Source organism: Dromiciops gliroides, chromosome X (genome assembly GCF_019393635.1).
Source record: "Dromiciops gliroides isolate mDroGli1 chromosome X, mDroGli1.pri, whole genome shotgun sequence".
Classification (NCBI taxonomy): domain Eukaryota; kingdom Metazoa; phylum Chordata; class Mammalia; order Microbiotheria; family Microbiotheriidae; genus Dromiciops; species Dromiciops gliroides.
The window spans coordinates 72,595,520-72,612,468 of record NC_057867.1 but is presented as its reverse complement, the minus strand read 5'-3'; positions in this window follow the sequence as shown (position 1 = coordinate 72,612,468).

The following is a 16,949-nucleotide window of genomic DNA, read 5'->3' as shown; positions in this document are numbered from 1 at the left end:
AAAAGGGGCAAGAAAAAGAAGGGCAGCTGATAAAAGGGAGGGCAGATTGAGGGAGGCAATGGTCAGAAGCAAAACACAGGTCAAGTGGAATAGTGGGAAAGAAGGGGGAAAAAGAGTGCAAAGGGGAAAAGAAGATGGAGGGAAATAAACAGTTAATAATTTTAACTGAATGTGAATGGGATGAACTCTCCCATAAAACGGAAGTGAATTGCAGAGTGGACTAAAAACCAGAATCCTACAATATGCTGTTTACAAAAAACACATTTGAAGCAGAGAGATACACACAGAGTAAAGGTAAAAGACTAGAGCAGAATATATTATGCATCAGCTATAGTCAAAAAAGCAGGGCTAGTAGCAATCCTTATCTCAGACAAAGCAAAGGCAAAAATAAATCTCATTAAAAGAGATAAAGAAGGAAACTACATCTTGATAAAAGGTACTATAGATAATGAAGTAATATCAATATTAAACATGTATGCACCAAGTGGCATAGCATCCAATTTCTTAGAGGAGAAGTTAAATGAGTTACAAGAGGAAATAGACAGTAATACTATACTAGTGGGGGATCTGAATCTTAACCTCTCAGAATTAGATAAATCTAGCCACAAAATAAATAAGAAAGAAGTGAAAGAGGTGAATAGAATACTAGAAAAGTTAGACATGATAGATGTCTGGAGAAAATTGAATGGGGATAGAAAGGAATATACCTTTTTTCTCAGGAGTACATGGCACATTTTCAAAAATTGACCATGTATCAGGGCACAGAAACATCATAATCAAATGTAGAAAGGCAGAAATAGTAAATGCATCCTTCTCAGATCATGATGCAATAAAAATTACATGTAACAAAGAGCCATGGAAAGGTAGACTGAAAATCAATTGGAAACTAAATGATTTCATTCTAAAGAATGAATGGGTCAAATAACAAATCATAGAAACAATCAATAACTTTATCCAAGAGAATGACAATAATGAGACAACATACCAAAATCTATGGGATGCAGCCAAAACAGTGCTTAGGGGAAAATTTATAGCTCTAACTGCTTACATGAATAAAAAAGAGAAAGAGGGGATCAATGAATTGGGCATGCAACTTAAAAAGCTAGAAATAAAACAAATTAGAAATTCTCAATTAGATACTAAACTAGAAATCCTGAAAGTTAAAGGAGAAATTAATAAAATTGAAAGCAAGAAAACTATAGAATTAATCAATAAAACTAAGAGCTGGTTTTATGAAAAAAAACAATAAAATAGATAAAATATTGGTTAATTTTATTTTTAAAAAGTCCTATAGGTCTTGCCATGTTTTTTTCTGAAACTGTCCCCCTCATTATTTCTTATAGCACAACAGTACTCCATCCCAATCATATGCCACAACTTGTATAGTCCTTCCCCAATTGATGAGCATCCCCATAATTTCCAATTCTTTGTCACCATAAAAAGCTACTAGAAATATTTTTTAACATATAGATCCTTTTCCTTTTTCTTTGATCTCTTTGAAATACAAACTTAATAGTAGTATTGCTGAATAAAAGACTATGCACAATTTTATAGCCCTTTGGACATAGTCCCAAACTGCTCTCCAGCATGATTGGATCGGTTCACAACTCTGCCAACAATGCATTAGTGTCCCTATTTTTCCACATCCCTTGCAACATTAGCCACTTCTGAAAACTGCCTAGTCATAACTTTTAACCATTTATCAATTGGGAAATGACTCATATTCTTATAAATTTGACTCAGTTTCCTTTATATTTTTGAAATGAGGTCTTTAGCAGAGAAACTTGCTATAATTTCCCTCCAGTTTCCTGCTTTCCTTCTGAGATTGGCTGCATTTATTTTATTTCTGGAAAAAAATTGTTTTGATGTGATCAAAATTATCCATTTAACATCTATAATTCTCTCTTTCTCTTGTTTGGTCACAGGTTCTTCCCTTATCCATAAATCCTTAAGGTAAAATATTATATGCTCCCCTAATTTGGTTATGATATTCCCCTTAATGTCTAAATCATGTACCTATTTGAACCTTCGCTGAATATATGGTTGGAGATATTGGTCTATGCCAGGTTTCTTCCAAATTGCTTTCCAGTTGAGTTCTTATTCCAAAAGCTTGAATTTTGGGGTTTGTTAATCACTAGATTATTATGGTCATTTACTACTGTTTATTCTGAACCTAATATATTCCACTGCTCCACTACTCTATTTCTTGGTCAGTACTTGATTGTTTTGATGGTTACCATTTTGTAATATAAGTTTGAGATCTGGTACTGCTAAGCTACCACCTTTTGTGTTTTTTTCATTAATCCCATTGACATTCCTGGCCTTTTGTTCTTCCAGATGTATTTTGTTATTATTTTTTCTAGTTCTATAAAATATTTTTTTTGGTAATTTGATTAGTATGGTACTGAATAAGTAAATTAATTTAGGTAGAATTGTCATTTTTATTATAGTTGCTCAGCCTACCCATGATCAATTAATATTTCTCCAGTTGTTTAGATCTGACTTTATTTGTGTGAAAAGCGTTTTGTAATTGTATTCACATAATCCCTGGGTTTGTCTTGGCAGGTAGACTCCCACATATTTTATATTGTCTGCAGTTATTTTAAATGGAATTTCTCTTTCTGTCTCCTCCTGCTGGACTTTGTTGGTAATATATGGAAATGCTGCTGATTTATGTGGGTTTATTTTATTTACTTCTACTTTGCTAAAGTTGGTGATTATTTAGACTATTTTTAGTTGCTATATTATCTGCAAAGATTGGTAATTGGTGATTGGTAATTTTATTTCCTCGATGTTTATTCAAATTCCTTCAGTTTCTTTTTCTTATCCTATTGTGCAGCTAGCATTTCTAGAACAATATTGAATAATAGTAATGATAATGGGCATCCTTGCTTCATTCATGATGTAATTGGAAAGGCTTCTAGCTTATTGTCATTACAGAAAATGCTTGCTTATGGTTTTAGATTGATACTATTTATCATTTTAAGGAAAGCTCCGTTTATTCCAATGCTTTCCAGTGTTTTAATATGAATGAGTGTTCTATTTTATCAAAATGGCCTGTTATAATTTACCTTCCTTATGGTTCTGTGAGGATAGTTGGGTGGCAAAGTAAATATAACGTTGGGCCTGAAGTCAGGAAGACCTGAGTTCAAAAGGACCTCAGACATTTACTAGCTGTGTGACCCTGGACAAGTCACTTTGCCCTATTTGCCTCAGTTTCCTCATCTATAAAACAAGCTGGAGAAGGAAATGGCAAACTACTCCAGTATATTCGCCAAGAAAACCCTAAATGGTGTCATGAAAAGTTGGATACATCTGAAATAACTGAAGAACAACAAAATGATTCTCTGTGGTATCCTGAAGGGTTGAAGAGTCTCTTTTCGCTGCAACTAGATCATGTCACCACCAGCTGCATTCTCCCCATTTTATAGGCCCAGTTCCTTTTAACTTCTTCACATTATTTTAGCTTTTATAAAGGGATATTTACTTCAAAGATATACCAAGAATAAACACATTTAAATTTTCCCCAATTCCTCAGGTGTATTATTCCCTTAAACCACCTCTGTTGTTTAGGTTCACAGCTTAGTTCAGGTCCCAGAGCTGACACCCCTGGAGCCTTGCTCCTAATAGCATTACTGATGGGCTGGCTGCAGCAGCTAGCCTGGCTTCCTGGATTTTCAGATCCCCATGGCTCATGTTCCTAGGCCAGATTAAAGACTCTTCCTTGATCCTAGTATAGAAATGAACAAACAAAAAGGCCAAATGCCCAAATCAACAAGTCCTTTACCTTCAAATCAATATGTAGCAAAAGCCATGTTATTGTTGAATTAGACTGTTTTAAGGACATTCATCATTACAATTACATAGGCAGTGGAGAAAAGACTGCTACCAACCATGTGGTAGGCCAACAGAGAATGTCCAAATATACTCTAGTTTTCCTGAAAGCAATCCTCTAGCAATTTCCACATGGATGACTCCATCTTAGGTGGTCTAGGCATATGCCAAACTCCAATTACATTAATAAGGTCATATTTTTCCACAAAATTGGTACCTTACTCTCTTTCATAGACCTTGTATATTGATTCCTTCACAGTTGTGTTGAACATTAGACTTGGTGTTGGCAGACCTTAGTTCAAATCACAGCTCTGCTACTTTGGTCATTGTGTGATCTTGAGCAAATCATTGCCCCTCTAGGAACCTTGATGTCTTCCTATGCCCTGTGGGGCTTGGACTCAGTGGTCTTTGTAGTATGTTGTAACTCTAGTTCCCCTGCCTTGATTTGTTTTCTCTCCTGGTCCCTCGTGTATAGTATGTATTACCAAAGTTGTTCCCTTTATTCAAGGCCTATTACTTTTCCTAGTCCTCTGGAGCACTACAGTCCCTTGCTGCTTCCATTCTGTTCCCACCCTTGTTTTTCTGTACCAGTGTTCTCTGGAATCTGCTTGAGTGCTGTTTGGGGAAACCTGAATTTATAGCTTTTTATGCACTGATGTAAATGTGTAAACAAAGCTGGCTGGCTTTTGTACTACACGTATGTGTCATGTAAGCAGATTCCCCCTAGTACTTCCAAGCAAGCATTCTATTTGTGTCAGTGGGGGCAGACTTATTTATGTGAGCACTTACACGACAGTGTTTTCCTGCATACCTATAGCATTGACCTGACTGTTTTACTTCTGGGCAAGATGTTTAGCAGAAAGGCCTGGTCCCTCCCTTGCCCTTCCCCTTTGGGGGGATTTTCATTTTAAAGAAGACTTTTTCATTCTTTTTTTTTAAAAAGGGAACATATTTCTGAAAACCACTGAAGTAAAAACCAGTTGACAGTCATAGCCAACTTATCAATTATTTGCCTCTGAATGATGTTTACAGCTTGGCTTAGTCCCATGAAACACTGAAGTTGCTTCACTTAAAAGCTGCATTAACAATGGCAGCCCACGGCATGGTGTAAAGTCTTTATCACTGGATTAGCACCATGCATTATGGACTGGAAAGAAATATAAACATCCAAAGTGATTTTCCACTTAGCTCATGGAAGGTACTGGGCGAGCAGAAGCATAAATGAATATTTTTGTTGCCTCTGCAGCTATATAATAGAGAACACATCCCGCTGCTGGCATCAAACGTAAGTTGATCAGACAGGCCAAGAATATTATCCTGCTAATCAAGCACGCATGGGGCCTGTCAGACCTGGGATCTCATTGTGGAATAATGTAGAAAGGGTGGGAGGGACTCAAATCTTACTGGAGTCACAGAAAAGGATTTTTCTTTTTCCTGACTTCAGGTGTTCTTATGAGGATTCCAACCTCTAAAGTATCTTTTTACCATTTTTTTCCATCCAGTCAAATTTTAGAAGGCTGGGAAGTAGCAGAGGCAAAGAACTTTTATGATTTCTGAATATTGTAGAATGGAAATAATCTCACACTCTATATACTTATGCAGATTGACAACTCGTATGTAGCTTGCAATTTTAGAGAGATGCGACCTGGGGGTCTTGAAAGGTCAGTTGATGTAGTTATGGTCATGCATCTAGTATGTATCAAAAACAGGACTTGAACCCAGGTCTTCCTAAGTCCATCCCATCACACAACTTCTCTTTCAATTAATATTATAATAATAAATTAAAATAACAAGAACTTGCTGTTATTGTAGGTTCATCTTTCCAAAATATTTTCCTTATATCCCTTTGGTGAGGTATATAGTCCAAGGTATTATCAGAGTCTGATAGATGAATTAGCCAACAAACAGAAAGGGAGATTGTAGGCTCCTCCAACCCTTCCATTTTTACAATTGAGGAAACCGAGGCCCAGAGAGTAGACTAACTTGCCCAGAATCACAGAGAAGATTATCAAAATGGAGTTAGAAGCTTAAGTGTCTCCAGACTCTAAATCTAGCCTTCTGTCCACTCCAATAATTCTTAAGTATATGCTAATTTTGCTTATGAGATGTGCTACTATTTAGCTACCCTACAATAATCTAAGAACAGAGTCTGGACAAAATTGGCACACTTCAGATCAATAAATTACCAACACAATCAGCTGCTAATAAGCCATCTGAAAATTAGGGTTTTTTTTAAAATAAGACTAGGAGATTAATGAATGAGAAATGAATAATGCCAGGTTGTATCTCAAGACATTATGAATTTTCATAGAGTTAAAGCCACTTGCATTTTTATTTATTTATCTTTTGCTTTTGACCATTCATCTCGCTTCAAAATGCACCAATAGCCTCCTATAAGAGCTTTTTCCCAGAGAAGTTTCCTCAATATTTTACTTCTGGCCCTCTTAGAGTTAATAGACTTCTTTGAGCTTAATGCTATTCTGCTTGGCCCGATCACTGAGCACTGCATCAACACCTTTCATATTGTACAGAAAGCAAGTCGCCAACAGCGATTTAATCAAATTGATACATTTTTTCATTACTCTGAGACAATGCGCAGGCTGCCGACAACACCGTTTGCTAATGCATTTCCAGATACGAGGAGAGAAAAAAGTTTGGTGCTATCTTTCCCCGTTACCTGACACTGACGTTGAATTCAGCAAGTATTCATTAAAGGCCTACTTGGAATATGACATGATTTTTAAGGATTTAAGTCCAATGTCCGAAGGTATTTTAAAAGGAGGAATAATTTATAGTTCTGTTTTGTCCCACGATGGTTGAGATTCCCATTCAATATAGCACTTCAAGTGCTGACTGGATGAATACTTGTTCAGAAGATAGAGGAGATTTCTGTTGGTGGGGGAAAATGTTTACACAGAGAAGAAAATACAAAATCTACTCAAATGGACTGTAGTTTTGTCTGTGTGGACATTCCCTGTAACAAAGCAAATCTCGCCTCAACCATGCCTGCCCATCTTGGAACATCTTGTTAGTATCTTCCCAGAAGGGCTCTACTGAATGTCCTGGAGGCATTAATTTTGTGATTTCTCTACTCTTCCAGAAGATAGCAATAGAACCCACAGGCTATCCATCCCTTGTTCTGGTCCCATGACTAGACCTATTTTTTTTTTTTACTTTGAGGATGTCCTGGGTCTTGCTTATCTTTGTAATTCCCATTTGTAATGTGTTGCAGCCCACTTATACCCACCATACTTCTCTGGTTGCCCTCAGGTTGATACTCGTTTCCAATTATCTGGAGACTGAAGTGTTCTGTGTCTTTCATAAGGTACCAAATACAAAATAAATACACAGTAATTATGAAGTTGATTGAGGGGGGACATCTGACAATTTAGGCGATCAAGAAAGATCTCATGTGAAAGGTAACACTTGAGGAGACTAGGAATCGAAGAAAGCTATCCTTGAAGGGCACTGGGAATTCCAAGTGGATGAGGGAAGGAATTTAGCATTCCAGGCATTCAGGAAAAAACCAGAGTAAAAAGTAAAGGGCAGGAATTGGAGCAGCAAGTGCAGGCAACAGTATCTAGGTCAATTTGGTTGGATTGTAGAGTTCGGAAAGGACAGTGATGTGCACTAACAGGGAGAAAGTTGCCTGGAAGCACAAGGCCTTTAAATGCCAAAAGGAAGAGATTATATTTTAGACTACTGACACTAAAGAGGCCCTGATGATCCATCCATTACGTCTAGATGGGTTAGATACAGATTAGAGATAAAGGAATTACAATTTGTGTTAATTTCCATATCCTGTATCTGGAATTTGGAGAAAAACAAACAGAACGAAATAGAGATTTAGACTTTCATAAATACATTTTTGTGTTCTGACCTGTATATGGAAATGCCCTCTTTTGCTGGTTAAGTTCAAAATCAAAATAAAATTGCCCCCAAAATGATTTAAACAACTTTAAAAAAACTATATGACAACCATCTGAAGCAGTGGATCCTAGAACTTTCTGCTTATCATGGCTCTTGAGTAGTTTGTCTCTGACCATATAGGAAAATAACTGAGAAAAGGACTTGATGAGATAGGGAAGAAAAAAAAATTGGTTTCCATTATGTGACTATGGACATGTGGATTTTTTTATTACCTTTACCATCTAATATCTTATCAGCCAAACATCTTTTAAATTTTTTTTTATCATAAAGTTTTTTATTATTTTCCAGTTACATGTAAAGATAGTTTTTAATATTTGTTTTCATAAGATTTTTAATTCCAAATTTTTCTCCCTCCCTTTCTTCCCCCTCCGCAAGACAGAAAGCAACCTGATATAGATTATATCTGTACAATCACATTAAACATATTTCTGCATTAATCATTTTGTGAAAGATCAGAACAAAAGGGAAAAACCTCAAAAAAAAGTAGAAACAATATTGTTCAATTTGCATTCAGAATCCACAGGGTTTTTTTTCTGGATGTGGAGAACATTTTCCATCATGAATTCTTTGGAATCATTTTGGATCATTATAATTGCTGAGAAGAACTAATTCTATCACAGTTGATCATCGCACAATGTTGCTGTTACTGTGTACAGTGTTCTTCTGGTTCTGCTCACTTCACTCAGCGTCAGTCCAGTTAAGTCTTTCCAGGATTTTCTGAAATGTACCTGCTCTTCATTCCTTATAGCACAGTAATATTCCATTACATTCATATACCACAACTTGTTCAGCCATTCCCCAATTGATGGGCATCACCTCAATTTCCAATTCCTTGCCACCACAAAGAGAACAGCTGTAAATATTTTCGTACATCTGGGTTCTTTTCCCTTTTTTCTGATCTCTTTGGCATAAAGAGCTAGTAGTGGTATTACTGGGTCAAAGGGTACACACAGTCCCACACCCCTTTTGGGTATAGTTCCAAATTGCTCTCCAGAATGGTTGGATCAGTTCACAATTCCACTAACAATGCATTAGTGTTCCAGTTTTTCTACATCTTCTCCAACATTTATTATTTTTCTTTTTTGTCATATTACCCAATCTGATAGGTGTGAGGTGGTACCTCAGAGTTATTTTAATTTGCATTTCTCTAATCAGTAGTGATTTAGAGCATTTTTTAAATATGGCAATAGATAACTTTGATTCCTTCTTCTGAAAAGTGCCTGTTCATATCCTTTGATCATTTCTCAATTGGGGAATGACTTGCATTCTTATAAATTTGATTTAGTTCCCTATATATTTTAGAGATGAGGCCTTTATCAGAAACATTGCTTATAAAAATTGTTTCCCAGCTTCCTGCTTCCCTTCTAGTATTGGCTGCATTGCTTCTGTTTGTACAAAACCTTTTTAATTTAATGTAATCAAAATAATCTATTTTGCATTTCATAATATTCTCTATCTTTTGTTTGGTCATAAATTCTCCTCTCCATAGATCTGAGAGGTAACATTCCTTCCTCTCCTAATTTGCATATGGTATCACCCTTTATGTCTAAATCATGTACCCATTTTGATCTTATTTTTGGTATATGGTGTAAGGTGTTGGTCTATGCCTAGCTTCTGCCATACTGTCTCCCAGTTTTCTGAGTTTTTATCTCAGAAGCTGAAATCTTTGGGTTTATCAAACAATAGATTACTATAGTCATTTACTACTGTGTCTCCTGTGCCTAACCTATTCCATTGATCCACCACTCTATTTCTTAGCCAGTACCAAATAGTTTTGATATTGCCAAACGAAGCATCTTTTAATGTTCACACCACTTCACATCCCTCTCCCACTCTTGCTATGACTTCTACTAGCTCCTAGGTCGGTTCTGCTCTGCAAGTATTGCCATTATGATAAATCCCAAGAGACTTTCTCAAATCTAAAAGACTAAAGACTTTCTGAAAAGTTTAGGTCATCTCTAAAGCTTGTAAAGCCACTGAGTTGGCACTGTAATCTTTTGTCTTCTCTAATCTGTCCAACACCTTGCATGCTCATATTCCTAAAGCATGAACCTGACCATGCCAAGTAAAATGTAACCTCCTCGAAGGCAAGAACTATTTTCATTTCTTTCTATCTCTCCAGCCCTTAGCATAGTTTCCTGGAACTTTATAGGTGTTTAATAAATGCTCGTGGAATTGAATGCTTACTGAATGTCACTCCCTTGCTCAGGATCCTTCAGTGGTTCTCTGTTACCTCCAGGGTAAAACATAGACTTTTCTGTTCATCATTTAAAGGACTTCATAGTCTGATTTCCAGACTGATTGCACATTAGTCCACTTAATGTGCTATATTTTCCAGCCAGACTGATTTATTTCCTTTTCTATATACATAGTATTCTGTCTTCTGCCACTCTACTTTTTTCCTGCAATACCTGGAACATTCTCTCTCTTCTTAAAACTTCCTAGGACCATTCAAGGGTCAGCTTGAGTGACACCCTCCACATGGCTTTTACTAACTTTGTCCCCAAAAAACTTGTTTTTGTTTCCCGTATCTCAGATTACTTTTCCCCCTGTGATGAAATAATTTGATTTAGCAGATACTCAAAGACCCACCTGGAGATTAATCTAGACTGATTGAATCAAGTGAGAATGATTGACTGCTGGTTAGCCTACTTCAAATTAACTGGATTGTAATCACACCTGGCTAGCCCTTGAGAAGGTATTGTTCTCAGAAGCTCGACTGTGAACTCAATGATGCCAACCAATCAGCTTGAAGCAGTGTGTAAGGACCTCCTATGCTCTGGACCTATAAAAAACTTCCACACTCAGTTTGAGGAGAGTTCATGATTGAAGCAGGCTTGTGGAGGAGAACTTGAGGAAGAACCCAACCAGGCTGGAACTCTAGGCTAGATAGGCCTTTTCTTAACTTTCTGAACTCCATGTTAATACTTTTATGCTTTAATAAATGTTTAATGCCCAGAGACTGGTGCTGAAGCTTCTAATTTAAGGCAATCACACAATATAGATAGATTTTAAACATCACAGTTGGGCAACCATGAAGGAATTTGGTGAACCCCTCAACCTTCTGATCTTCACATTGGGTAAGAAAATGCTTCATTTTTGTGGACTTTCTATTTTGATTTGTCTTTACCTGCTTTTGCCTTTAACTAATAACGTTATAAAGCATTGGTATTATGAAAGAGAAAATAAAGGGGTTGAAGGAAAAACAAGAGAAACTTTATCATTATCATATTTCAAGAATCTACTTCTATTGCCATAAACTGGGACTTATTTTGCTGAAATGCAGAAGTAGACAGCAAGATATTAATATGAGACGTGGAGATTTTAGATATTGAAATCAAAAATGTTCTAAATTCGCTCAGAGAAATAATGTCAGTTCAAATGTTACATAAAGGTTTCCTTTTTATGCCATTGTATCTGCATTTTGAAATTAATAGTATAAGTTTGTTTTCATAGAGATTTTCATTCTTTTAAGATTGTGTTTTGTTTTTCCAACTGATTATTTGATCAAATTACATAAAGTATTTCCTTGGTAAATTGATTACTATGACAAGTGTAAATTAATTCTAGAAATACTATTTTTACAAAAAAAATTATTTGGAATCATTGTACATTGTAATTTATATTCTGAGTCAAAGCAAATTCACAGTTTTTGTGATCATTATTATCCTCAAATTTTAAATCCATATGAGACTCGGATTATGGGAATTTACCATTCAAGACATTAATTGCCTTTACCCATGAGAGGAATACATACAAGAGCAGGCATTGAACTCTCACAGAAGGGGAGACACTTACGAAGTCCAGGTACTGCAGATGGCTGGAAGTTTTCATCCCACCCATCTCATTCTACACCTGGCTTCTATTCCCCTACAATATGCCTGATGCCATGGATGTCTCAATCCCATGCATCTGATTAAGCCTGACTCAGTTTCCTCCAATATGTTTGGTGGCATGGACCTATATCCCATCCACCTATCTTAAGCCTGGCATACTGCATGGGCTGTATTGCTCAAGTGTGGGAATGCTCATATCCCTTCAATTCTCGATTCTTTTATGGTAATCCCCATAATTCTTGTCTTCCCAATTCATGTTTTTAAGAACTTTCATTGTATTAAATTTGATCATTGACAACGCTATGCTAAAGTTTAGTAAAAAGTCCAGCAATTGAAACAGTTAAAGAAGAGAATCCAGCTTTCTAGTCCAGAGTCCAGAGCCCAGTTTTCCAGACCAGAATCCAGCTTCCTCCTGATGACATCTTACCACTCCAAGAAGACAAGAGAACTGAGAAAAGATTTCCAAAGACTTAATTATTTTTTACTGTTTCATCAAGGAACACCTGTTCCTAGAAGACACAAAGGGGGGGAATTTGATGAAATAATGGGATTTCGCAGATACTCAAAGACCCACCTGGAGATTAATCTAGACTGATTGAATCAAGTGAGAGTGATTGACTGCTGATTAGCCTACTTCAAATTAACTGGATTGTAATCACAGCTGGCTAGCCCTTAAGAGGATATTATTCTCAGAAGCTGGACTGTGAACTCAATGATGCCAACCAATCAGCTTGAAGCAGTGTGTAAGGACCACCTCTGTTCCAGACCTATAAAAAGCTTCCCCAGTCAGCTTGCTGGGGAGTTCCTGATTAAAGCAGGCTTATGGAGGAGGACTTGAGGAAGAACCCAACCAGGCTAAAACTCTATGTGAGATAGGCCTTTTCTTAACTTTCTGAACTCCATGTTAATACCTGTATGTTTTAATAAATGTTTAATGCCCAAAGACTGGTGCTGAAGCTTCTAATTTAAGGAGATCACACAATATAGTTTTTTTTTAGTGAGGCAATTGGGGTTAAGTGACTTGCCCAGGGTCACACAGCTAGTAAGTGTTAAGTGTCTGAGGCCGGATTTGAACTCAGGTACTCCTGACTCCAGGGTCGGTACTCTATCCACTGCGCCACGTAGCTGCCCCACAATATAGATTTTAAACATCACACCCCCAACAGTTACTTTTCATATATTTTGTATTGACTTCTCCCAGAATATTGCTTATCTCTAGTTGAATGCATCCTCCTCAAGAGTAAGGACCATTTTGTTTTTGTGTTTGAATAATAGGGCCCTGAACAATGGAGCCCCATCCACAGTCCATATGAAAGAGGCTGGGCAGCTGGCTTCTGGAAAGGCACTAGAAGAGGTAATGGAAGGTCCCTGTTTTCCACTTCAGAGCTTGGTTAGGTATTCATCTGGTTAGAACTTTCTCAGCTCCAACTCATCAGTAAAACAAAATGCTCCTTTTCTTTGCATTGTAAAAGGACTGGAAAGAATTGGTACATTTGTATGCTCCAAGGTGAGAAGCAGGACATTTCCAGTATATGTTATTAGCTTTTCCAGAAGCCAGTTACCTGGCCTCCTTCATGTGAGATGGTAACAGGCAGAACATGTTTGATATGCTCTGTAGATGGCGATTCAATTAGCCAGGCCTGTGTTACATTTGCATACCCAGCACCTAGCACTCAGTGCCTATTACATAATAGGTGCCAGTAAATGCTCTTGAAATGAATGGAAGGCACACCCTGAGTGTTGAGTTGGCTGAACCCAGTAAGCAAACTATCTAAAGCTTACTGAGGAGAATAGAGCAGTTGCCAGTAACCTGCTCGTTCGTTGTGGTAATATCAACAATTGCACTACAGAATTGTAGTGATACTACTTTTATCTCCTCATGAAGCCTGGCAGGTTGGGTAAACTGGAGACCTGCGTTCTGGTCCCAGCTTTATTATTGACTTATATTTCCTGGGACAAGTTGCTTTTCCACTCTGGACTTCAGTTTCCCCCTTTGTAAAATGAGCAGGATGGACTACACAATTTCTAAAGTCCTTTTTTAGCTCTGACTTTGTGTGATCTAGGTTTCCCTGGAATTCTGAGAAAAGGAGATCATTGGAAGTCTGTGATCTTTTTTGACTTATGGGAATAAACATGCTCATATGACGTGTATCTATAGCTTCTGCAGAGGAAAATACAATTTTCCTGCTTGAATTCTGTTTAGCATCAGAACTAAGTCTTTGGTCTGACAATCCCCTAATACCTGGTTTCCATATCCATAGTAAGTGAAGCAGGCAGTTGGAAAATTCCTTGTACTTAGAACTAAAGAATCCCAAATACAGGTAAAGTTATCCTTCCAAAGTGATCATTCTGATGATTAGGCATCAATTCCTGTCATTTCATGAGTTCAGCTGTTTTCTATTTGTATCCAGCTTTTAGTACAGTGTTCAATAGATATTAAGTACTTAGGAAATGCTCATTCATTCCATGCCAATGGACACATTATTTTGATTTGCTCAATTCAAGAGACATCCAACATTACCATTTTCATCCCATTTGTAGTGCTAATGTGATAGAGACAAGGGAATCATTAAGTAGTTCACAGATACTGATACTATAATGATGCTGTAAAGATGTCTGAATACAGAGGCAATGCAATCCATCAATTAACAAGTATTTATTAAGTATCTGCTGGGTGCCAAATCCTGGATTCAGTGCTGGGGGCAAAAAAGACAAAAGTGAAATAATTCCTGTCCTCAAGAAGCTTACATTCTACTTAGGGAATAAAACATGTTCATAGGTAAAGAAAGGACATACAGAACAGATCCAAACTGATTTTGGAAGGAGGGGGTTGCTAACAACTGGGGCAAAGAAGAAAGGACTCATGTAGAACATGACACTGGAGCTGGAACTGAGCCTTGGAGGAAGTGAGAAATAGGAGATGTGGGGTGAGGAGAAATTCCAGGCATGGGGAAAAGAATTTTCACTGTTGTAATAGCCTTCCTTCACAACTAGAAAGTCCTATCCAAGTGCCCTGGAATATTTTCCCTCTGTGTATATATGTTTATGTAAAACAGAATATTTATATCTGCAACAAGTATAAACCTCCATGAAAAGCAGTGAAATGATGTCTATAAAGTGCTTTGAAATGTTTAAGTGCTAAACAAATGTGGGTGATGATGAGTGATGATGAATGATGATGACAGCACAACTGCAAGCATAAAAGAGACTTCTCTCACTCCTCTTCCATTTCCCAGGAACCTCATCATTGGGAAGCCTCATCTTCTGTGAGCCTTGGTACTCACACCTCCTTATTCCTGCTTTCCCCTCTGGTTAGACAGTAGAACCATGAATTCTAAAACCTCTCTTTAAGGTGATGGATCCAGGTTAGACATCTCATTCCCCACCTGACTATACTACTTAGGGACTTCTCTGGCCTTCCCCATGCCCTGTGTTGGGTACCTTCACCCTTCTTCTCCCCCCTTTTCAACTTCCATTTGTGTGTTGTCTTCCCCCATTAAACTGTAAGCTCCTTGACAGGGAGGGGCTGTCTTTTTTGTGTTTGTGCCCCCAGCACTTAGCACAATGCTTTGCATAGATGTTTATTGATTATAGATTACAAATGGACTGCCAATTGCACAAATACCAAGTGGGAAAAAGAAGTCAGCCCACCTTTCTTATGTCATGATGATTTTATATGCCTAAACTTGTATGAACTGGCTTCACTGCACAATTGATATGGGTTTTTGTTCTCTCTAGAGATTCAGACGGAAGCCCCTCCACACCTTAGAAGACTGGTACATTCCCAAAAGGGCCTTCCTTCTAGTGATGAACTACTCCATCCTAAATCAGGATGCTCCCTAGACAGCACATAGTCCATCATCCAGCTTAGACTTTCCATCTTTCTGTGTTGTCTGGTAGTTAGGCTACACTGAAGGTCTTTAGGAATCCATGGTTCTCACCACACCCCACTTCACACCATCTGAAAAGGAGAGAATTTCCTGGGGCAAAAAAGGTCAATAATGGTAATTTTCTCATCTGTGAAATTATGTTCCTTATCATTCCTATTTTCCTTATTTACTATGTTCTTCTTATTCCCATTTTTCCAATGGACAATCTCATGCCCAGTGAGGGCAGGCCCCTGGTCCCACAGTTGGTAACACAGAAGGTTGAATTCTAAGCCACAGGTCTCTGTACTCTGTTCCCAGCTCTTTTCTTACCACATTGTACTATCAGAAGACTGGCACATTTGCTTTGTTTTGTTTTGTTTGGGTTTTTTGCAGGACAGTGAGGGTTAAGTGACTTGCCCAGGGTCACACAGATAGTAAGTGTCAAGTGTCTGAGGCCAGATTTGGACTCAGGTCCCCCTGAATCCAGGGATTCACTGAACCACCTAGCTGCCCCTGACTGGCACATTTCCAAAAACCGTTAAGTGCCAACAAATTGCAGGGAAAATGAATTTCATTCTTAACCTATTCAGCTCCATCTGGAGGCCAAAGGAGAAGCTCTGTGAACTTTTGTCTGTCTTTTTGAATCTCCTGAGGTCTTTCTATATAGGCAGGTGCAAAGCAATGTGTGACTAGAAGTTATTTTTCATATTCTTTTTTTCTGGGAAACTACATTAGTGGAAAGTTTCACCAATGAAATCTATTGCCTCTTTAGTGTCTTCAGTAAGTTATATGGAATATGGTGTGACAGATAAACAATTTACTAAAATTTTGGCTGAAACAAGTTCCTACCTTATTTGAAGCCACCTAGATGCTTCTGGAATAACAAAGAGAATCTAGTTATAAATAAATACACAAACACATTTCATCCTTTTTCTTTTCACTTTCTCAGATGACTCCACTTCCTTTTCATTGCCAACAGCCGGCCCCTGTGCCAGGCCATAGAAGCTTCATTTGCCTACTGACCCCATAACTCAAGAATCATTTTGATCATTCTATATTTTTTTCAAGAGGCAACATGAAAGTGAACAGAGTCAGGAAGACATGGATTCAAGTCATGTCTCAGATACATGGTAGCTGAGTGACTATAGGAAAATCATCTAATCTCTCAGTGTCTTCAGGTAATTCTCTAAGATTATGCATAAGTCTATAATCAACCATTTTAGGCACATTTTAGGCCCTGTGCCAAGCCATGGGAATACAAAGAAAGGCAAAAAACATAGTCCTTGCTGTCAAGTAGTTCATAATCTAATGGGAAAGACATGTAAAGAATTATGTATACATAAAACTATAGACAGGATAAATTGGAAATAAATCAACAGAGGGAAGGCACCAGGAGTAACAGAGGAATTGATCAGCATAGTTAGTGAAAGGAGAGTCTACACCAGGAGCTACCCACACCAAGATTTCAAATTTTTAAAAA